This window comes from Leopardus geoffroyi, chromosome A2 (assembly GCF_018350155.1).
Source record: "Leopardus geoffroyi isolate Oge1 chromosome A2, O.geoffroyi_Oge1_pat1.0, whole genome shotgun sequence".
NCBI lineage: Eukaryota > Metazoa > Chordata > Mammalia > Carnivora > Felidae > Leopardus > Leopardus geoffroyi.
Genome location: NC_059331.1, coordinates 11469562 through 11492051, shown reverse-complemented (window position 1 = coordinate 11492051; position 22490 = coordinate 11469562). Strand labels below are relative to the sequence as shown.

Genomic DNA, 22490 nt, shown 5'->3' with positions numbered 1-22490 from the left:
CCCCCTACCCCGGGCGCCCCCCCACCTCCACTCACCTCGCGCCCGCCAGCTCTCCCGAGCTCGCTGGCGCCGGGCGCGGTCGCGGGACGCGCACGCCGGGCGGCGGCGGAGGGCCGCGCGCGCAGCGTACGCGGTGACGTCAGTGCGCTGGCGGCGGCGGCGGCGGCGGCGGCGGCGGCAGGGCTGTTTGTTCTGCTCTCCCGCAGCCGAGGAGCCGAAGCGGTGGCTGCGGCGGCAGCGGCTGCCGGCAGTGCCCGCAGGCGAGCGGGGCCTGTGAGCGCGGCGGAGCGGCGGGCGCGGCGGGCGGGCCCCGGCGCCGCGCAGGCAGCCCGAAGAAGAGGGGGCGGCGGCAGCGGGCGGCCGGCGGGGGCGGCGTGCGGCCTAGCGTCTCAGGTGAGGACCGGTGCCCTTCGGGCGGCGGGCGGCGCGGGGCGGCCGGCGGGGACCCGCGGCGCGGCCCGCGTAACCTGCATTGCGTAATGGGGCCGGTGCGCCAGCACCTACGCCATCGGCGCGGCGCGGGGGCGGGGAGGCCGGGGCGACGCGGGCTCGGGCCTGCGGGCCTCCCGCGTCCGCGCGCCGTGCCGCTTGCGCCCGGCCGGGGCCGCCTGCGCCGTTGGCGTCGGAGTGGCCGGGTCGCTCGCGGGTGCTCGGTCGTTGGCGCCGCCGCCCCCCGGCTTGGGCCGGCCGGCGGGGCGGGGGCGCGGGTGGGGGGCGCGGGCGCCGCGGCGGGGCGGGTGGCCGGGGGCGGGCGGGGGGCGGGCCGAGGCGCCCGGCACTTCCTGCCGCCGCCATTTTGTCAAGTGAGGAGGAGGAGGAGGAGGAGGAGGAAGCGGCTGCAGCGGGCTCCGCGGCGCGCCCGGCCCCGGTAAGTCCGGGCCCGGCGTGGTGGCCACGGGCGCCGTTGTCCCCATCCGCGGTCCCCCGGGGCTGGCTCGGCCGCTGCCCGGGCGCTCACGTGGGCCGGGCTCAGCGCGCGCTCCCCTGTCGCCTGGGTCCTCCTGCCCGAGCTGGGGCAGCGCGCCCCCGCCCCCATTTCCTCGCCTTCCCGGCGGTCCCCGGAGCTCTGCGGAGAATGGGTCTGGTCCCCAGGGGGAGGGAGGAGGCTGCCGCGGCACGCCTGCCGGGAGACACCCCCGGGGGTGGGAGCGGTGCTGTGTGGGGCGAGCCTGACCCCCTTTACCTACCCACTCCCAGCCTGGCAGCCGTGCGCTGGGCGCTTTGTTTTGCTCGGTCGATGCTCGCTGGTGTCCTTGCCACGGCCTCTTCTGTTCGTTGTGTTGTCTGGGGTGGTGGTTTGGGGTGGGGATGTGGGGGAGTTGTGATTCAGCGAAATAAAATGACACAGCCCCCCCCCCCAAAAAAAAAAAAAAGAGAGAAACGGAAACAGCACAACTTCACCCGGGTGCCCCCAAGGCCCGGCCTTGGATGAAAATGGGAAATCCCAGTTTGGTATAGTGGACAGTGTAAATACTTGCATTCAGGCCCGTGGATGAGTCATGTGCTTTTGCTAAGTGGCTGACCTCCCATTTACTCAGGACCACAGCATTGTTTTTTGAAATGTTATTTTTATTTTTCACTCCGTGTTTTCTGCAACCTGGTGAGGTGTGTGGTCTTGGTCTTTGGGTTCAATTTGGTGTGTTTTGGATGCAAGAAGTGACCTCTTGGAGTCTGTGCTTTCTGAGAATTGAAGTGTCTTTGCTTCCCTTTGGGAGGGCTCTACCTGTCCGTGTTTACAAAAACCAAGTCTCTGCCTGTAAGTCAGTGGCTCTTTGGTGGTGTAATAATGATTGGGAGATTTTTATGAATGGGGCTGTCAAGTTCCCTAAGTTGTTAGTCCTTAGAGTTTGTAGTCTGTTAGTGGTAAAGCTATACTCGACAGGATTTATGAATGTTTTCAGTTCTAAGTGGGTTTTGGGTGGTGGTACAGTCTGTTTTATGATCTCGCCAGTAACTTAATAAAGCATTCCTCCTCTCAGTTTAATTTGGGTGGGGATTATCTTTCCTTCAAGGTATTACAGATAACCAAGTTGTTCTCCCCCAAAACTTCAACCTGAGGAAGATAAACCTCTCAGATGGTTCCCATTGACTAAGTCCAGAAGGAAAAGCGTGATCTGAAACAAAATGCATTGCTCCTCTGTTATCCACCATACCCCTTTCCTTGGTAGGAAACATAGTATCCAAGAGGTCAAGCCGTGGAGAAAAGCACTTAAGTTCATTTTAGTTGGTTTTAACTGGAAGGAGATGATCCCACCTCTGTGTATCTAGCTAGAATTCAGCACAGCCAATTTGCTGAAGAGGAGGAGCTCTGCCTACAGATGAACGTTCGAACTTGAAAGGGGCTACATATTAAGGACAGGTTGGCTGTTCTAGGGTGCTAGTATGGCTAGCTTCTCTAGCTTGGATGGGGATAAGGAGAAAAGAAAAACTGCAGAAGAATTGCAAGAGAATTGCAAGAGAATTGGCGGCTGCTTTGTAAAATTGCCACTGAATTATTGAATTGTTCAAAGGAATTTAGACTTTGTTTCCAAAAGTTACTCTTTTGAGCCAGTTGTTGTGATCTTTGTACTAAATTGCACTTTTGTTTTTGAAGGTTGGGGGGATGCAATATTTTTCTGTTACACAATTCAGGTTATTGAATGACTTGAGATTTACAGACCTAGAAGATTGGAGTCCTTGTTCTTAATTTAAAGTAAAAACCGTTTGGTACATCAATGATTTGTTGACTCTGGACTGTTAAATCCTTTGACAACCCGCTGTCATGTGTCAATTGTAAAGTGTTTCAATTTCCGATTTTGAATGAACTTACAAAGTAGATGTTTGTCTTTATGTTCCTGGCAAATGTATAAGAAGAAAAGAAAAGCTTGACATTGGAAAGTGCTACTAATATTTCATAGATCTTTGTGAGTTTTGCTGGTTCGCAAAGACTGCGCGTTTGCAAGGTGAGAATTGTGGGGATTCTTTGCAGATGCTGACAGTTCGTTTTTAATTCATTAGACATGAGTTTGTAAAAATAAAATTTTAAGTTATTTTAATTTTTTACTGGAATGTGAGTTCCATGCGGGCAGGGTTTTGTTTGCTTGGTTTTACCTATTTTAAGTCCCTATTGTATTCTCAGCGCCTAGAAGAGGACCTAAAATATTCTTAGAGTGAACAAACTGGAAAGATAAGTGAGCAAGAATTTGGCATGTCCAGGGGCTCCTCAGTAGCTCACTCAATTAAGTGTCTGACTTCGGCTCAGGTCATGATCTCACCACGGTTTGTGGGTTTGAGCCCTCCGTCAGGCTCTGTGATGACATCTCAGGGCCTGGAGCCTGCTTGGGATTCTGTGTCTTCCTCTCTGCCCCTCCCCTGCTTGCACTCTGTCTCTCTCACTCTGTCTCTCTCAAAAATAAATAAACTTTTTTTTAAAAATTAAAAAAAAAAAAAGAATTTGGCATATCCTTAATACCAAATGCAGGTAATTCCTCTTAATGTCGTTAGGAGGGGATATAGTTGGTCAGTAGTGATTTGCAAGGAATGTGAATTTTAACTATGATGTTAAGGTCCAGAAATTGCAGTAAACTTGCTTATGGTCCAAGCAGTGTGGCATGCAGTTGCTTCTGTGCACTGTCTGCTGTACATTTCCCACTTAGTTTGAAATGTGGTGAGTGGCTTTGGGCTGTGGTTCAGCATTGGCCTGGGAAAAGTATTTTTAAGAGGGAGATGAAGTGGGTAATAAACATGTATGGGTAGCATTTCTTAATGTGAATCTCATGTTTTTAATAAAAACTTGATTTGTGCGCGTGTTGTTAAACATTGAGTCTTTTTTTGTTGTTTTTGTTTTGTTTTTGTAATATTCGGGTTTCATGTGTATATAATTGCCCAATCAGTTTCAAGTGATTAGTTCCTGAGCTCATACTATATTCACGGGGGAGACAAAAAGTGAGTTTTCTTTGGTAGGTTCATGTTTTGATGTATTCATTCCTCAACATTTTATTGAGTATAAATTGTATATAACTTGAGCATTACACTATTATTGTAAAATCCCACCAATCTCTCTCTCTTTTTTTAAGTTTATTTATTTATTTTGGAAGAGAGAGAACACGAACGGAAAAGGGGCAGAGAGAGAGAGAATCCCAGCAGGCTCTGTGCTGTCGGCACAGAGCCCAACGCAGAGCTGGAACTCACAAACTGTGAGATCATGACCTGAGCCGAAATCAAGAGTTGGATGCTTAACCTACTGAGCCACCCAGGTGCCCCTTTAAAGAAAGAACTGCTTTGTTGAGATACAATTCACACACGTTACAGTTCCCTGGTTTAAATGCACATTTCAATAGTTCCTAGTATATTCACAGTTGGAGTTGTGCACCGATCACCACAACCAATGTTAGAACATTTGCATCTGTCCCAAAAGAAACCCCTATACATTAGCAGTCACTCTCCATCCATCCCTCCCCCCCGTAACACATGGCAACCACTAATCTATTTTCTGTTTCTATGAATTTGTGTATCCTGGATATTTCAAAAATCATACAATATGTAGCCTTTCATGTCTGACCCCTGAGTATAATGTTTTCGTGCTTTGTGCTACAGCACGAATCACTGTTTCATTCCTTTTATTACTGAATGATATTCATTATGTGAATACATGCCACGTTTTGTTTATCCATTCAGTAGTTGGTGGATATTTGGGTTGTTTCCACTTTGGCTGTTGTGAATGGTGCTGCTGTGAACATTCACGCACAAGATTCTGTGCGGACATGTGTATTTTCTCTGGGGTAGCTACTTAACGAGTGTAATTGCTGGTCATGGTAACTGAGGGTGTGCAATGACTTTTTAACTGCCTTGATTTTCTAGTGCTTTCACAAGGGGTTAAAAGAAAAGCTTAATGGATTATGGGTGTACCCATTACAAAAAAATGAGGGAATGGAAGTGCAAGGATGTCTGCGTGTTGCATGTAGTACAGCCTGCCTAGTTTGATCCCAACTTAGTTTTTAAAAATTGTACATTCTTAGAGAACAGTTTAAAATGCTGGTAAGGCACAGAAAACCATTTGGAAGATGAACCCCAAACTTGTGTTGAAAAGGGTAACTGTTAAAACCCTTAAAATTTATTTTTCAGCCTAAATAGGTTACAACTTCTCAAACTGCGTGCGCACATCCAGCTTAAATCATGGGATATATTCTCTTCTAAAGAAATAGATGAAGTCCATTGTCACAGTTAGGGCAGACAGCCATCTGTCCAATTCTTTTTTTTTTTTAATTTTTTTTTTTTTTCAACGTTTATTTATTTTTGGGACAGAGAGAGACAGAGCATGAACGGGGGAGGGGCAGAGAGAGAGGGAGACACAGAATCGGAAACAGGCTCCAGGCTCTGAGCCATCAGCCCAGAGCCTGACGTGGGGCTCGAACTCACGGACCGCGAGATCGTGACCTGGCTGAAGTCGGACGCTTAACCGACTGCGCCACCCAGGCGCCCCCATCTGTCCAATTCTTGACTGAACCCTGAAAGGGAATAGCAGTGATTGGTTTATGTCATTTGAAAATGAGATTGTGGGGCGCCTGGGTGGCGCAGTCGGTTAAGCGTCCAACTTCAGCCAGGTCACGATCTCGCGGTCCATGAGTTCAAGCCCCGCGTCGGGCTCTGGGCTGATGGCTCAGAGCCTGGAGCCTGTTTCCGATTCTGTGTCTCCCTCTCTCTCTGCCCCTCCCCCGTTCATGCTCTGTCTCTCTCTGTCCCAAAAAAAAAATAAATAAATAAATAAATAAAAAAAAAAGAAAATGAGATTGTGAGATTTGTTTTTTCTTTAAGCAAAAACAAAGTAGTTCGTGGTTATTTGAAATAATTTGAAAAATAACAATGTTAACGTTAGATGTCAAAAACTGTCCTTTACCCTCATTTTTATTTCAATTTTTCGTGTTAGTAACAAAATTGATTATACTCTTAAGTTTCCAAAAAATATTACGTTGTGAACATTTCCAGAATGCTCTATTTAAATAGTTGCCTAAATTTTATCATATGAATGTACCATAATTCTATTTTTAGACCTTGTCTTCAGGTTTCCTCCTTTTTCATGTCTAGAGAGGGAATCACTGGATCAGAGGGTGTGCATTCTTTCAAACTTGATACAAATCCGTTTTCCAGAAAAGTTCCATGAATGTCCCATTTCTCCAATCACAGCTTGACACAGGGTCTTGTTTATTTATTTTATTTATTTATTTATTTATTTTTTTTTAACGTTTATTTATTTTTGGGACAGAGAGAGACAGAGCATGAACGGGGAAGGGGCAGAGAGAGAGGGAGACACAGAATCGGAAACAGGCTCCAGGCTCTGAGCCATCAGCCCAGAGCCCGACGCGGGGCTCGAACTCACGGACCGCGAGATCGTGACCTGGCTGAAGTCGGACACTTAACCGACTGCGCCACCCAGGCGCCCCTATTTATTTTATTTTTTAAGTTTATTTTTGAAAGAGAGAAAGAGCAGGGAAGGGGCAGAGAGAGAGGGAGACAATTCCAAGCAGGCTCCACACTGTCAGCACGGAGCCTGATGTGGGGCTCGAACTCACAGAATTATGAGATCATAACCTGGGCTGAAATCAAGAGTTGGACGCTTAACCAGCTGTGCCACCCAGGTGCCCCAACAGAGTCTTGTTTATAAGGCTGAGTTTTGGTTTTTTGTTTTTTAACGTCCCCCCTCCCCCTCAAAAAGCAATTGGGTAAAAACAGAGTGTCCTGTTTGGTGTGTTCTGAGAAGCAGATGTGTCTTGACATCTTGCTCTTTGACCTTTCTACTCTCTCCTGTTAGACTTGGACTTTGTTTCCTGAAATCAAGCCTCAGAATTCCTAATCCTGTGATAGGAGCCTAGTGTTATCTGAATACTCTGGGGAAGGGTGACTGGAAAGGGCTTAAGCAGCCTGTTGGCATCCAGTCCTGTCTCATTTTTGCTGGCCCACTCCAAAGACTGATACCACAAGTGTGTCACAGACCCCAGTTTGAATCCTGGCCCTGCTGCCAGGATTTCAACCTGTCTCAGCCTCCTGCAAATTTCACCTGCCCATTTTTCAGTTTAGAGTAAAATGAGGCTGCGCCCTCTCGCGGGTAGCTACTACGCACTTGCTGTCATTGCCCAGGGGGAAGAACAGAAGTGCAGAGAGGCAGCCAGGTCTGAGAGTAGAATGCCAGAGGGCCGCGAAGGTGTAGCAGCCGGCACTTCCGGATATTGTGCCGCCAGGTGCCTTCTAGACGTGCCCCCTCTCCCCCCAGCCTTGTTGTGTCTTCCGAATCGAACTATGAGTGGAGATCATTTGGAGAAGGTGATTTCAAGTGAGGGTTGGATTTTTTGTTTTGGTTGGTTTTCTTTTTTTTTTTTTTTTAAAGTGAGGATTTGTTTTTATCTGATACTGAGATTAAAAGTGGTGGTAATGGGATTAGGGGAAGTTCAGCTCTGAGGGCATTCACTCTGTGGTGTTGGCTGCAGCGTTTGGGGAAATGATCCAGCCGGGAAAGGTAATGTGTATTCTTGGGCCTAAAATGTAACTTTTCTATTTATTAAAAATGGGTTATGTGAGTAAAGGCAGTGGCCAGGGTGCCAGAAGTCGCTGGTGGACTAAAATTTTTCTAGAGCATAAGCACAGCATCTCTCCCTACCTTCTTTGCCCCCTTTGGCCCTAATTTGAATTATGTTGACATCCGAGCTTGAAAAAAGGATTCTGGTCTCCAGGAAGGTTTGTGTCACAAGTTGGGATCTCCCTGGAAGAGAGGCAGGCAGCTGGATGGACCAGGCAAGTGGAGTTCTGGATGGAAAGCTACAGTCCTGCTACTTTGGGCCTTGTTGACCACAAGAACTAGTTGATGTCAGTCACCCTTCCTGGGGACCATCAGGATCCAGTATCACATGGGGTGTTTTTTGTTTGTGTTAAACCCACCTGGAGAATATCTTTCAGAAATCAGCCAAATCTGAGCATTTGACTGCAAATTAAGGGTACTTGGATGAATATGTCATTTCTCTCTCTTTTTAAATTTTATTTCTTTTGAGAAAGAGAACACAAGTGGGGGAGGGGCAGAGAGAGAGAGGAGAGAGAGAGAGAATCCCAAGCAGGCTCCTCACTGTGAGTACAGAGCCCCCAATGTGGGGCTCAATGTCAGGAACTGTGAGATCATGACCTGAGCCGAAACCCAAGTAGATGCTTAATTGACTGAGCTACCCGGGCACCCTTCCCCCCATTTTTTCCTTTTGAACTGTGACATAATTACGAAGACTTTTTATAGTTCATTCTAGGTATAGGCTATGCTCTGATCTTTTTCTTGGAGAAGTATTGGCCTGTTTTGCCTAATATAGGAAGTTCCAGGTCTTTGGGCTTTGGAGAGCAGACTTGATTGGAGCTGTGTCACTGGAGAGGAATAACTGTGGAGTCCACTGTCAGAGTTCAGTCCCAGCCCTGACCCCTTCTGGTCTTGACCTCAGGCAAGTTACCTAATGGTTCTAGACCTCAGTTTCCTTATTGGTAAAGTGGGGTCTGTATACCTGAGCATTGGCAGGTAGACAGAAGGGGGGTGGTGGTTAACATCTGTATTGTATTTAGATTGAGTGGGGTCTGAAGGGAGTGCTTGCTTTGTTCTGCCTGAAGGGCTTTGAGAAAAGCTGTCCAGGCTCTACTTTGCATGTGGTCACCTTCCTTGTCTTGGTGTCCACTTAAGGCTGAAACTCCTTGTTTGTTCCTTGTTGCTGTCAGGTCAAGAGGCACTGGCACACTGTGGAAGCAGTACCAGGGGAGAGGTGTTGGGCTTGGTATTATGCAATTTCCAGAAACAGGAATTAGTAATTCCCACATCCTCATGTGTGACTAATGTCCCCACTTGTCCTACCCCAGGCAATAACACATAACACACCTGTGGGCAAATTGGCCTTTGAGACTGTTTTTATTTTGTGTTCAAAGGGTGGGGGTGAGATAAATTTGGGGATTTTACATCTGAAACATTTTCATTGTTTTTTGAGGAAACATATTTGGTGGGAGCAGATTGTTACTGTGAGGGGTGAAACCGGAGAACTGAAGAACTGCAAGGAGGGTGGAACCTGCCAGTGGTGGGGGGGGTGGGGGGGACGCGGGCGCGCGCACGTGCATGCACAAGAACTGGGTGCAGGGGCACGCTGTACTCACATTGGACTAGTCATGTATCCTCTCAAGACTCAGTTTTTCATATGTAAAATGGGATAACAGGTTTGGGCTCCAGAAAACTTTGGCCAGAATCTAGATTTTAAGAGAAAGTCACTCGTTTTATATCTGTCTTTTTCAAACCGTGGGTAATGATGTGAACTGAAAAGGTTGCAATCATTGTTTAAGGGGGGAAAAAAAGAAATGTTGGAAAGTGTCTCACACATTTAAGAGGATTTTATAAAACCTTTTCTTTGATTTTATGTATTGTGATGTACATGATAAAATGTGTATGTTACTGTGGGTCATGTCAGAACAGTGTGAAATAATATTTTAGATAATATCCAATTGTAACTGTGGGTACCTTGATGGTATTTTTTTTTTTTTTAACCTTTTTGCAGTTTGTTTCTTCATCACTTGTCCAAGGGTGACTACTGTATATGCTTTCCAGTAGCAGGTGAATTGCATTGATCTTTAGTTTCTTTTTTTCCTTGTACCACTGTTTGCTAAACGCTCTGTAGGGGGTGGAGTGGCTCTGAGAGTTGAGGAAGCATGTAGTGCTGAAGGTTGTCAGCAGACTGCAATCGGCAAAACAAGAAGTATATAGTGTTTTGTGTGTGTTGTTAAAATTCAACTGAGTAAATTTTAAAGATCTTAGTTGGCTTTATTCAATGATTCATTAATTGGGCGACATCTCATCCAGTAAATAGAAAGGCGCTCCAAAGAGCTGTATAAAATGAAAGGTTTTTATAAGTAGAAGGGGGTGGGATGAAGTTAGAAATGCAAAGAAAAAGGTTGTTTTAGGCAGGGTCACCTTCCTTTAGGGGCTGGGGTCTGTTGGGCAGATGACCTCACTAGTGCTGGCCAGGTAATTCCAGATTGGTTAAAAATCCCACCTCTCTCAGAAGTTGAAACCATGATTAGGTATTAAGTCTCAGTTTGGTGACTGTGGGGCTTAGCACAAGTGACTCCATTTAGGGCCTTTTGTCTCTTTAAGTGTGTAAGGCAAGCTACCTGTCCTTTATTCTCTGATAACGTCCTCCCGATTTTTAAATTAAGAGGCCTCTCTCTCTCTGTTTTTTAAGGAAATAGTTGTATTGGTTAGGTCTTTCTGGTATAAGTAACAAACATAAAACTACTTAAAAGGGAAGTCTGTTGGGTGATGTGAACATAAGTCTGGAGTGGGTAGGGCTCAGGCACAGTCGAATCTAGGGGCTCAAACAGGGACATCAGAGCTTGTTAGCTATTTCTAGTATAGTGACCTCAAGGTCAAGATTGAATCTTCTCTTGTAATGCTGTCTGATGGCAGAAGACTCTGCCTTGGATCATTTCCCGCCATTGACCATGTGCAGAATGGGAATGCCAAACAACCTTGCCTCACACGTAGCACCTGTAGCCCATCTCTGCCCTCCATTTGCTCACCCCAAACAGTAGCTCCAGCAGCATCTTGCTCATGATTATGAGGTATGCTAGATGGAATACTTTGGTTGAGCAAGACGTCTATCTTTTATACTAGAAGTCGTGTGCTCCCTAACTGCAAACAAGAAATTTTGGATGGCTGAGAGGGAAGTTAATTTTCCGTATGAAGTCATAAACTAGAATCCAAGAGTGAGTTATCAGGGAAAGGGTAAAGTGAAGATGGGATCAGGGATTACGTATTCTAAATCCTTCGTTAGAGGGTAAAATGAAAGCTAGGATTTATCTTACCAGGTCCTGGGTGCAGAGGGGCTGCTGTGGGGCTGAGAGAGGAGTCAAGCCAAGTCTCAAAGTCTCTTTTGGGTGGGTGAGATGATGTGGGTTCCCAGTGGTGATTGGAGCCACTTTGGCAGAAAAATAGTCCTCAGGAAGCACAGGGGTGAGCTGGGCTTATACCCTCGAGGAAGCACAGGGCAAGACTTGGAAAAGAGACCAGGTAGATAGATTTCAGTAAGTGCTTCCATGAATGAAATTGTAATGGAGAACATTTCAGTAGACTGGGTTCATCTTTCATCCATGCCTGTGAAAGCTACAGTTGTAATTTTGCCATTTGCTAAGCTGTTTCTGTACTTAAGTTCGTTCTTGTAACGTCTGCTGCTTGACATTCCTCTAGCATTACAAAAAGCCTGCTCCGATTTCCATAATCAAAAACAAGTGTTAAGCATTGTTAGGGTCATCGTTTTCCTACAGTTCTTACTGTTGGATTTATGCAGTCCTTTAAGGAGCTCAGAAATAATTGAGGATCCAGTGGCCAAGGATGAGACCAGACCTGCCTCTCACTAGAACTTCAGTTCTTAGCTTGAGGGAAGGTCAGAGCTCATCTTGAGACTATGTCAGATGCCGTGGGTCCTTTCTCCAGGAAAAATGCACATGCATGAACATTGAACTGTTGAGGGAGACAGTTTTCAGAACCCTAAAGTCCATCCGAGGAGTATGTACTAAAGTGAATTTCCTGGATTTTACTTTGAGAATGAAAATTTATTATTACGTTAATTGAAAGGCTCTTGGTAGTTTTGAAGACTTTTGTTTTCACACTAGCTTGCTTTCGCAGGCATTTATAAATTTATGACTTGGAAACAACGTGGAACGCCCATTTTGGTTTGTTCTTGTAAAATCTTCCAGAGGGTTTTATAGAGCTGTCAACCTGGAGTGTCAACAGTGGTGCAAACTTCCTCGATACCCCTGTGCATCCCTCTTTTCCAGCTTGTTTTCTTTCCTGGGGATGAGGAATGTCAGAATGGGCCTATCTGTGTCTGCAGAAGAAGCGAGGTTTTTGTTCACTGAAGCTGCCGCTGTTTGTAAAACTGTCTCCAGGATTTGGTGTTGGCCTGGAGCCTTTGCTGCAGAAGGTAGCCCAGTGGGCCACTAGCCAGCCTGTCATTTGGTGGTGTTGGGTGTGGGTATACTTGGAATTATGGCTGTGGGTCCCTATTGTGGTTTAGTGCCTCCTTTCTGCTGTGGCACATTTGTTCATGCATACACCAGAACTACATGCTGAGGGATGGCAAGGGATCATTCTTCAGCATAATATGTTCATGCTTAGGAATATGAACATGCTACTCCAGGTGGTGTGCGTGATGCCACTCTGCTGTCTCCCCAAATTCCTGTATGGTGGAAGGAATAGGAAATACAGTACCTCATAAACTTGAATAATTCATACTTCTGTAATTGGGGCAGGGTTGTCAGAGGTTGCAAAAGAACTATTACTTCTAAGAATAGTGCATATTAAGACCTCCTTTGCTCCTTAATCTCTAAAGTTTGAAGATTAATCTTGTTACGTGTTGATGGATATTTAAGCATTTACTGTTGGTGTTGGCTTTAATTAATCCCATTGCTCTGCTCACTTGTATTACAGTCTTACTGTACAGGCATGATTTTTGTTACTTGAGCAGTTTCCCCTTTCTATTCTGTAATTAAGAGAAACAAGATAGAGTACACAGGAGTTTTGTAAAAGATGGTGCCATCCATGTGTAGGTTGTTTTAATTTACAAGCTTCACTGAAAATTATTTGGCTCTCAAGTGCTTTCAGTTATTAAAAAGAACCTGCTAAGTAATAAAGTCGTGTATGTGTGTTCATTTGTTTTCCTTTTGACACTAGGAAACAATTGAGCTGACAGATTAGCTGTCTGGAAATAACACCACCTTTGTGTTCATCTATTTCAGAATCATAACACACATCTTTGTAATCCCAGGAATGCAGTTTTGAGTTACTAGTGTTGGAGCCCTCTTGAGTTGCAGCACATACAGCCTGTAGTTTAGTTTGCCCGTCCTCAGGGTCCTCTCCCAGGACATCTCTGGGCCTCTTTGCTGTGGGAACCCTGTGTGAACTTCCTTCCCTTGTACGTGTGAAAGCTGAATGCCCACCCTGGCCTATGGCTCTTTCCGCTTGCCTTCCAGACCCCCACATTCCCTTTGTTCACCTTGAGGCAGTGCTTTTCTTTTATCCATGACCCTTTGTGGAAAGGTTCCCTGTGACGGGATAGAACTATCTTTTCTGAATGTATGTGGGTTTTTTGTTTTTTTTGTTTTACCGCTTGCCTGTTCTGAAATGGTGAAGTCAAACACGAGTCAACTGGCTGTCTTTGTCAGCCTCAGTATATGGAGCTGCAATGTGGGTCTGTTTCCCACTATTTCCCCAGACTGGGAGCTTGAGCATACATATTTATGAGCAGTCTGTTTTAGTGGGTATTTGAGTGGATACTACGGCCCAGGAGCTAGATTTCTAAGAAAAGCTCTATGTTTTCCTTAAGTCTTAAGAAAACAACTTTACTAATGGGGTACTGGTATCATCTTGGTTTTGTAAAAGGTAGCTGGCGCCCAGAGAGCTCAGTCACTTGAGCAGGAGTGCAAGGGCATGGAGCTGGTAAGTGGTACGCCTGGCTCTAGAGCCCACGTGTGCACACGTGCTCGCTCGCGCTCTCTCTCTCTCTCTCTCTCTCTTTTTGTTTTTAAGATTTAACTAATCTCTACACCCATCGTGAGGGTCGAATTTACAGCCCTGAGATCAAGAATTGCATGCTCCACCATCTGAGTCAGCCAGGCACTCCCACATGCTCCTGACTTCGTTCTACAAGCTGTGGAAGGAGGGAATCGGCCACGTTCAGATGGATGGAGTGGTAACTAACGTGCACAAGATAGATCATGGGAGTGCTCGTGAGAGGTACAGGCCAGCCACTCTGAGAAGAGAGTCCTTCCAGCTGTGAGCATAGGAAAGGAGCTGGCATTTAGGCTGGTCCATCCGTGAGACAGCTGAGGCCTGGACAGAGATTTGGACTGTTCTGCAAGCAAGCACCTGCCCCTTGGAAGCACTCACGGAGGAGGGTCACGTCAGAGGAGGGTCATTACTCTGGCTGCAGACCTCTTTTTCATCTGGGTATCTGGTCATTAAATGCAGTGCCACCCTCCAGAGGAGTCTCATGAAGACATTCACACGAGTGGAATTAAACTTCACCTGCCTTGATTTGGTTTCACCTCCCTTTTTTCCTTGTTACTCTAGTGAAAGTCTGTGAATTCAGACAAAGGAGTTGGGGGAGTCAGTAAGCTGGAGTAAACTTCATCTTTAGCCTATGTGCCCTGGGCTTGCTATATCAGGGTGTGAACTGGATGATCTGCTAGGATTATGGTGAGTCTCTATCTCAAGGTGCTGCTTATTGTAGGGTGCGATTGCGTTCCAGCTCATGGGTGTTTATTTCCCACTTAGGGACTGTTGTTTAAAGGGAATTTCCTGCCTGAAGCAAACAGGCCAAATTCTGCCAGGGTGTGTGTGGGACTTACTAGATAATGGGGCACTGTGCTATATCTTGTGTGTGCAGTGAGAATTCAGTGATGAATAAAAGTGTTTCCCATGTCTGTACGCTGAGTACAATTAAATCATAACTGGGGGCAGAGTGAGGCAAGTGTTTAAGGGGGTCCTAATATGTCCAGTGGTGGGCAGTGGCCCAGTGCTAGAAAGGTGGTAATTCATTTAATAAGAGTGCCCTGAAGAAACATCATTTTACTTTTAAAACCTTTCTTTGACTTTATAAGATGACAAATGATTTTGTTGAGTAAGAGGTTGGCTCTGAGTACTGTGAGAAAAATCTAGTAAGAGAAAATGGTAGAAGTGGTTAAACAGACTTCATGCAAAACTGAAAACTAGACCAGTAAGCTAGTTGGAATATGATCAGAAGGTAATAGATCTATTGGAGCAAAATTCTTCTGCTGCTTTAAAACCCCACTGTATATATCTAGGCTAAAACCCAAACCCCGATCCTGTGGTACTCTGGGCCCTACCTAGCTTCTATGACAGACTGCTGTCCCATGTCTTTGTTTTTTCTAGGAACCCCCCCCCCCCATCTTTCAGGGTCCAGTTTTGATCTTATTTTACAGTGACCTACCCCCCCCCCCCATGCACAGTGTGGGGTGTGAAGTACCCTGAGATCAATTCGCATGCTCTACTGACTGAGCCTGGCAGGTGCCCCATGACCTTACCCAAGTTTTAAAGCAGTGCTGTCCTGTGGAACTTTCTGCAATAATGGAAAATCTTTAGTTTTTGAGTTACCCAGCATGGTAGGCACTACCCCACGTGATGAATATGCCTGCTTTGACAGGTTTTAGAGAGGATAGGCTCATTTTAGTCTCTTGGTGCTTGTGGTTGACACTGCCTTGTAGGCAGGTGGATATGTAGTGCTGGAATGCAGGGGCACGTCTAGGCTAGAAGTGGGGCTTTAGGCATTGCCAGGAGGGTGGATGAGGTCTCCTGGAGCTATGTGGAGAGAGAACGGGGTGGGGGTGGGGGCGGCTGGGCCCGCATTTAGAGTGAGAGGGCAGTCAGGAATCCTGATTTGTGGGGACGGACAAGCACCCTGCTCCCCTCCTACAGGAGGCTGGAAGCAGAGTCCCAGCAAAGTCCCAGGCTAGAGGAAGCTAATAAGCCTGCATAGCCTAAGAACTCAGGTGGAGAATTAGCCTTCATCAGATCAGGGAAAGGGGTTTTCCTTTGAAAACTGTCCGCCATGGAGTGAACTCCAGTTACCTACTTAAGTATGGTATTCTCAATCTCTGCCCTTCTGTTTTTATAGCCTAGAAAATCCCCACCCCTCCTTGGAATTTGCTTTATCTGGTATCTTTCATTTCATTCATTCCATACATCCCCATTTTGTGAGCAGAGCTTTTGGGGGAAGGGCTGGTGCATTTGGCCCATTATCTTTGGGTGTGGAGAATATGACCAAAGGCTCAAGCAGGGACTGAGGGCCAAGTTGTGCTTCTAGAAAGTGCCAGCGGTGGGTCTACCTGGAGTCATTCAGCTGAATGAGGTGGATGAAGCCTGCCCACAGAGTTTGTGCTAGTGGGCTGCAGACCAGACCTGAAGGCCCATTGGGTTTCATTTTGTGATTACATTATGAAATGTGCAAAGCTAACATTAAATCATGGCATTTGCTTTTATTGATACTATGATTAATAGTGTTAATTGAGCGCTTAGTTTCTCTTGCATCCCATTTGTCGCTTACACCAGCCCTGTGAGGGTCTTCTCTCCAGAGTTGAAGAATCTGTGGTGAAGCCATCTGCTTTTTTTCCCCTGTTCAAAAACATGAAACTTTACCATCTTAATATTTTTAAGTATACAGTAATGTTAAGTCTGTGCATGTTGTGTAGCAGATCTCTAGAACTTTTCCATCTTGCAAAATTGAAACTATGTCCATTTAACAACTCTCACTTTTCCCCCCCTCCCTCCAGCCCCTTGGAAACCGCATACTACTTTCTATTTCTAAGAGTTTGACTGTTTTAGATAGCTCACATTAAGTGGAATCGTGCAGTGTTTGTCTGTCACAAGCCTATTTCAATACTTAGCAAATGTCCTCCAGGTTCATCCATGTTGTCACATGTGAGAGGATTTACTTTCTTAAGGCAGAAAATACCCCACTGTACATAACCATATTTTCTCTATCCATTTATCTGTTGATGGACATTTGGATTGCTTCCCCTTCTTGGCTCTTGTGCATAGTGCTGCCATGAAATGAACGTGGATGTGCAGGTAGCCACTTGTCTACTTTTTGAACACAATTTAGAACTTAAATAGGGAAGTCTGCTACGAAATTCCCTTGTCCTGTTTGCATGCTGCAACTGATTTGGGAGTGGAGGGTTTTTATTAGGCAGATGTGAAAAGTGAGCACAGGGTACAGGAAGGAGATGATTCAGCCGGTGGTCCCTTATCCAGCTAGGTGTCTTTCAAGGCAGCCTAGAAGAAAGTAGGGGCTGGTTACAAATGGATTGGACCCCACCCCTTTCTGGCTTTCCAGGGTCTTATCCTGTCAGTTAGCCACAGTCTTGGCTTCTCAACCCAACCCACTCACATTTCCATGACAGGTAGCTTGACTTGTGTTCTCATTTCAGCCAGTGTAATCCTGAAAAGGCTCACAGAATTTCCTGTAACCTAACATTTCTCTGTGAGTTGCCTCAAAATGTGACCAAGGCAGCTTAATTTTTGAACTCCTGTAAATGGGATGGCCCTTAATAACACACGATCAGATGTAGCAGAGGTGAGAGGTGTCTCCAGCATCAGTTTTGGCAGTCTCCGCCTTTGCCTGCACTCAGTGTCCTGTGACTTATGCCTGGACATCTTGGATTGCTTCATACTCCCTCCTGCCCAGTGCAAGAAGCACCAAATGCTGTTCTTGGAAGCAAGCACAGAGCTCAAGGATAAATAGACTAGACAGCTTGCTCCCTCAAAAGGAAGCAGGTTAGATTTTGACTTTTCCTTTTTCAGAAAATCTGGTCATATCCTTGTAAATGGGACCACCCATTCACGGACATCTCAATTTCTACTTTTTGGTTCTTTTTTATTATAATTTTTTTTAATGTTTGTTTATTTTTGAGACAGAGGGAGACAGAACGCGAGTGGGGGAGGGGCATAGAGAGAGGGAGACACACAATCTGAAACAGGCTCCAGGCTCTGAGCTGTTAGCACAGAGCCTGACGCCGGGCTTGAACCCACGAACCGTGAGATCATGACCTGAGCCGAAGTCAGATGCTTAACCGACTGAGCCACCCAGGTGCCCCTCTACTTTTTGGTTCTTAACGAACCATGAACTACTATGAACTTCCACATGCAAGTTTTTGTGTAGACATGTTTTTCTTTCCTTTGTTTATATAGCTAGGGGCAAAACTTCCTCCTTACATGGTAACTATGTTTAACCTTTCCAGAAACTGCTGGACTGCTTTCCAAAGTTGCTACCCCATTTTACATTCCTGTCAGCAGTGCATAAAGGTTCCAGTTTCCCCACATCCTTGCCAGCACTTGTTATCTTTCTGATTGTAACACAAATTACTTTTAAGCCTAGCAGAATTTAAGTAGTTTTAGTTTTGACTTCTTACTCTCTCCCTTTTGAGCAGCAGTTGCAAGATACGGGGTTGTGTTCTCAGTGTTCTTGGGAGAATACGTCTGCCCAAATGAGTCTTGTCATGTGATGTGCCAGTTACAAGATACTGGGTGCACATCTGGATGCACAGTATTGTCAAGAGGTTGGGTTTTAAGTTGTTATCGTGGGTCCTGTTTCTGTGAACTTTTGTTCTAGTGATGCATTAATTGATCTTTTTAGGTAGTACAGTGTTGAGGTCTTTGGGTGAAGGTTCCAATCCACTTTCTTCCTTCTGGTTTTTTACTCACAGGGATGCATGTGTACCTGAGGCTATAGAGTTATTTCAGAACCCATCTTACTCTCTATGCTTGTTGCTGAAACAGCTTCTGGTCCAGGACAGAGGATGAGAACTAGATTCATCACGGATCTTATGCAAACTGTGCCTCCCAAGATTTGAAACCAGCCATAACTTTGAAGTCACTGTTTTTTACTGCTAAAACTGCCATTGGCATTCTCTTGTCCTGGGACTAGAATGAGCTAGTCACTCAGTGTTTTGTCTCCTGTTGAGCTGACCTTCTTTTTACCTCTGGTGTGTTCTACACTGGCCATTAGAGCATGCTGAAAAAGGAGTGAACCACCTGAGGAGGCAAACAGATGAACTGTGACTAGTGGTATTGAAGCTGAACATGGACACTCACTGGCATTTGGAGGAATGGGCAGTGATCTGGGATGGGCTCCTTAACCTCTGAGGCTGTTTCCTATCAGTAAAACGGGATAACAAAAGCACCCCACCTACCTGAAGGTTGTGAAGATCCTGTCTTGGATCAAGTAGCTCTGAGTGTTAGTAACAAACTCCTGCTGTCAGGCACAGCAGAGGGGAGCTCCTCTGATTTCACAGAAGATGCCGTGGATTCGGTCATACGGGGTTAAAGGTGAAGTGGTTTGCAGTTCACGTTTGAGTGATTCTAATTTCTGTCTTCCAGCTTGAGGATCCTTGGGATGACCAGCTCAGTCGTCTGTGCTTCCTTCCCTACCTCATTTTCTTGCCATCCTGAAGTTTACTTGTCTCAGTTGCATATAACTCTCACCGATACGTTGCTTGGTCTTACTGTTTTTCATCTTTATTACCAGCGCAGCACGTTATTTGCAGACTTTTGCCACTTCCTCACTTAAGTTCATCCATGTGATGGTAGCTATAGCTCATTCATTTTCACCAAAGTGTGAATGTATCACAATTGATTCATTCTCATGTTGGTGGACATTTGGGTCCTTAGATTGATTATTTATTTTAAGGTTTTATTTTTTAAGCATTCTGTACACCCATCGTGGAGCTCGAACTCACAACCCTGAGATCAGGAGTTGCATGCTCCACCGACTGAGCCAGCCAGGTGCCCCCTTTAGATTTATTTTTATTGGAGAGGTAGGGAGGGTGGAATAGGTATCACAACATTGTTGCTGTGAGCATTCTGCTTGCAGACGTGCATCTGAGGCATGTGTACAAGTGTCTCAGTAGGTGTTCGGGAGTGGAATTACTGGGTAATCGGGGATGTCTTAATACCGAATTATTTTCAGAAACAGTCCCATCAGTTTACCTGCCCACATCCCAGAATGTTGGACCACATTTTCACAAATGTTGGCATTAATGTACTTGTATTTTACCAATCTTGGCGGACATAAAGTGTCATTGTGGCTTCAGTTGTCAGGGAAGTGGAGATGAATGAGGCTGAGCATCTTCTTGGGTTTATTCATTGTCCTTGTTGAAATGCCTGTTTCTGACTTCTGCTCATTTTCCTTTAGTTTATCTTTTTAAATTGATTTGCAGAAGTTGTTTATAGAGCATGCGTACCAGATCTTTGTGGATAATACATTTTGCAAATGTTTTTCCCTAGTGTGTTGTCTCCCCACCTCCAGAGTGTCTTTTGATCAACAGGAGATGTTAATATTCATGTAGGTGAATTTATGAATCTTTGTTTTACAGTTGGTGGGAAGAGCATTACCTGAAGTCAAGTAATCTATTTTTTTAACATTCTGTGGATTTTTTTCTCTTTTCTTTTTCTTTTTTTATTTAAATTCAAGTTAACATGCAATGTAGTCTCGGCTTCAGGAGTAGAACCCAGTGATTCATCTCTTACGTATGACACTCAGTGCTCATTCCAAAGTGTCCTCCTTAATGCTCATCACCCGTTTAACCCATCCCCCCATCCACCTCCTCTCCAGCAACCTTCAGTTTGTTCTCTGTATCTGAGTCTCTTATGGTTTGCCTCCCTCTGTTTTTATCTTATTTTTCCTTCCCTTCCCTGTGTTCATCTGTTGTGTTTCTTAAACTCCACATGTGAGTGAAATCATAAGATTGCTGTCTTTCTCTATTTCACTTAGCATAATACCCTCTAGTTCCATTCACCTTGGAACTGGCAAGATTTCATTCCTTTTTGTTGCTGAGTAGTACTCTGTTATACATGTATATACCATATATATATATATATATATACACACACACACACACACACACACACACATGTATAGACACACACACACACTATATAGCGTGTATGTGTGTGTATATGTATATATGTGTGTGTATATATGTGTGTGTGTATATGTATATACATATATATACACATATATACATATGTATATACGCATATATACATATACATATACATACATATATATATATATATATATATATATATATATATATATATAATTATGGAAAGAGCCCAAATGTCCAGCAACTGATGAATGGATAAAGAAGATGTGGGGTGTGTATGTGTATGGGGGGTATACTTCTGTATCCATTCATCAGTCAATAAACATTTGGGCTCTTTCCATAATTGGGCTATTGTTGATAGTGCTGCTGTAAACACTGTGGTGCATGTGCCCCTTCGAATCCGCATTTTTGTATTCTTTGGATAAATACCGAGTAGTGCAATTGCTGGGTCACAGGGTAGTTTTTTTTTTTAACTTTTTTGAAGAACCTCCATACTGTTGCTTGCATTCCCGCCAACAGTACAAAAGGGTTTCCCCTTTCTCCACATCCTCGCCAACATCTGTTGTTGTTTTCTAAAAGTTGTGAGGTTTTGCCTTTCAAATATATGCCCTTAGTTCATCAGGAAATGATTTTGGGGTACGGGGTGAAGAGTCGTGCAGGCTTCATGACCTCAGTTGAATGACTGATGGCTAGCATCAGCATCCCTGGCTGTGAAACTGAGATCTTGGTCCCTACCTGTGCAAGGTTCTCATGGAGTGCGGAATACAGCAATCTAGCAGCACACTGAGCCTGAGCCTCAGTGAGCATTCAGTAATTGCTCCTTGGTCTGAGTCCAATTGCTTTCCCTAAGCATGTGGACACTCAGGGAAAGTTGGCGCTTAACTGGGAAAGTTGTTGCTTATACATTGCCTGCCAACCACTACAGGCATCGTGGCCAGGCTGGGTTTGGCTGCTCAACGAATCCTCTGGCAAAGGCACTGGTTAGCTTGGAAAATGTTCAGCTGCATGCAAAGCTTGCCTGATTCAGGCAGGTGCTCAGTCAGTACCAGAGCTAATTGGTGTGCCATCCGATGCATTCTAGAAGTGACTCTTTCCTAGGTCCCTAGTGCAGTAACGAGCCTGGGTCGAAGATACTTTCCTAACCAGGAGCTTCAGGCCTTGAATGGAGCTTGTTTCCTGACGCTGACATGAGTACGTGTCAGACATGGATATATCTTTGTATGCTCTGGGAGGTCCGGTTTCAGAATGAGGGCTTTGGGACACCCAAGGGCATTGATGCCAACCCTTGCTCATGGAGTTGGTTGTGGTAGATGGTGTCCTCTCTGTGAGCCTTTTCCAGTTAGGCTCCCCCAGTGTTCTTCGCTGGCATTTTGACCTGGGGCTTTGTCATACACCTTTTACAGAGGGGACCACTGAGCTGGGAGTGTATTAATAAGTCATCAATAATAAGCCATGAAATGTTTCTTGATTCCTCTCAACCCTGTAGTGTCCACACATTACTGGAAATAATCTCAGCATTAAACAGCTGGGGTGTGGTTTGTGAGCTTTGGCGTTTCTTCCTGATGGGTTGCAGTGGCTGTCCCATCACTGTTAAAGGTGACAGGAGGGTCTACACACATCCCATCAATACTAGAACACAGAATGTAGGGAGAATATTGTTTGTGGGTAGCCTTGTGAGCTTGTACACACAAAAATAGGTGTTATGATGCAGGGTGACCTTTTCCCTACTTGTGGCTTTGTTGTATCTTATTGGAATGACAGTGAAATGTTTTAATCAGAAGACCTTCCACACGCAGAATTGTCCTGATGCTTGTTCCCTCTGACCTGGAAGGTGTTCTGCTGTTGGCCAGGAGGGAATTGTTCGCTTCTCTGGCACTTGGCTGTCTAGGAGCCTTCCCCACCCCAGCGCAAATATCTTCACTAGCTTGGAGACTCAATCAAAACTTTAAAATTGGGCCAAGGCCCTCTAGGAAGCAGTTAGTTTGAAAAATTGTCCTACACGGTAGCTTTGCTGTATCACGATAAGTTACTTTTCCCAGAAGATTAATAAA

General features: G+C 45.4%; 1 protein-coding gene across 5 annotated transcripts in view; it reads left to right on the top strand.

Moving 5' to 3' along the window:
- Positions 1-290: 290 nt before the first annotated feature.
- Positions 291-22490, top strand: part of BRD4 (bromodomain containing 4) — an 87321-nt gene continuing 65121 nt past the window's right edge. For 2 of the 5 annotated variants that reach the window (XM_045492326.1, XM_045492325.1), the window contains exon 1: positions 760-868. The gene's annotated coding sequence lies outside the window, so the exon portion shown is untranslated. Of the gene's footprint in view, positions 394-758; positions 869-13262; positions 14234-22490 lie in introns of those variants that run through there. The other 3 variants (XM_045492327.1, XM_045492324.1, XM_045492328.1) reach the window with 3 other exon arrangements.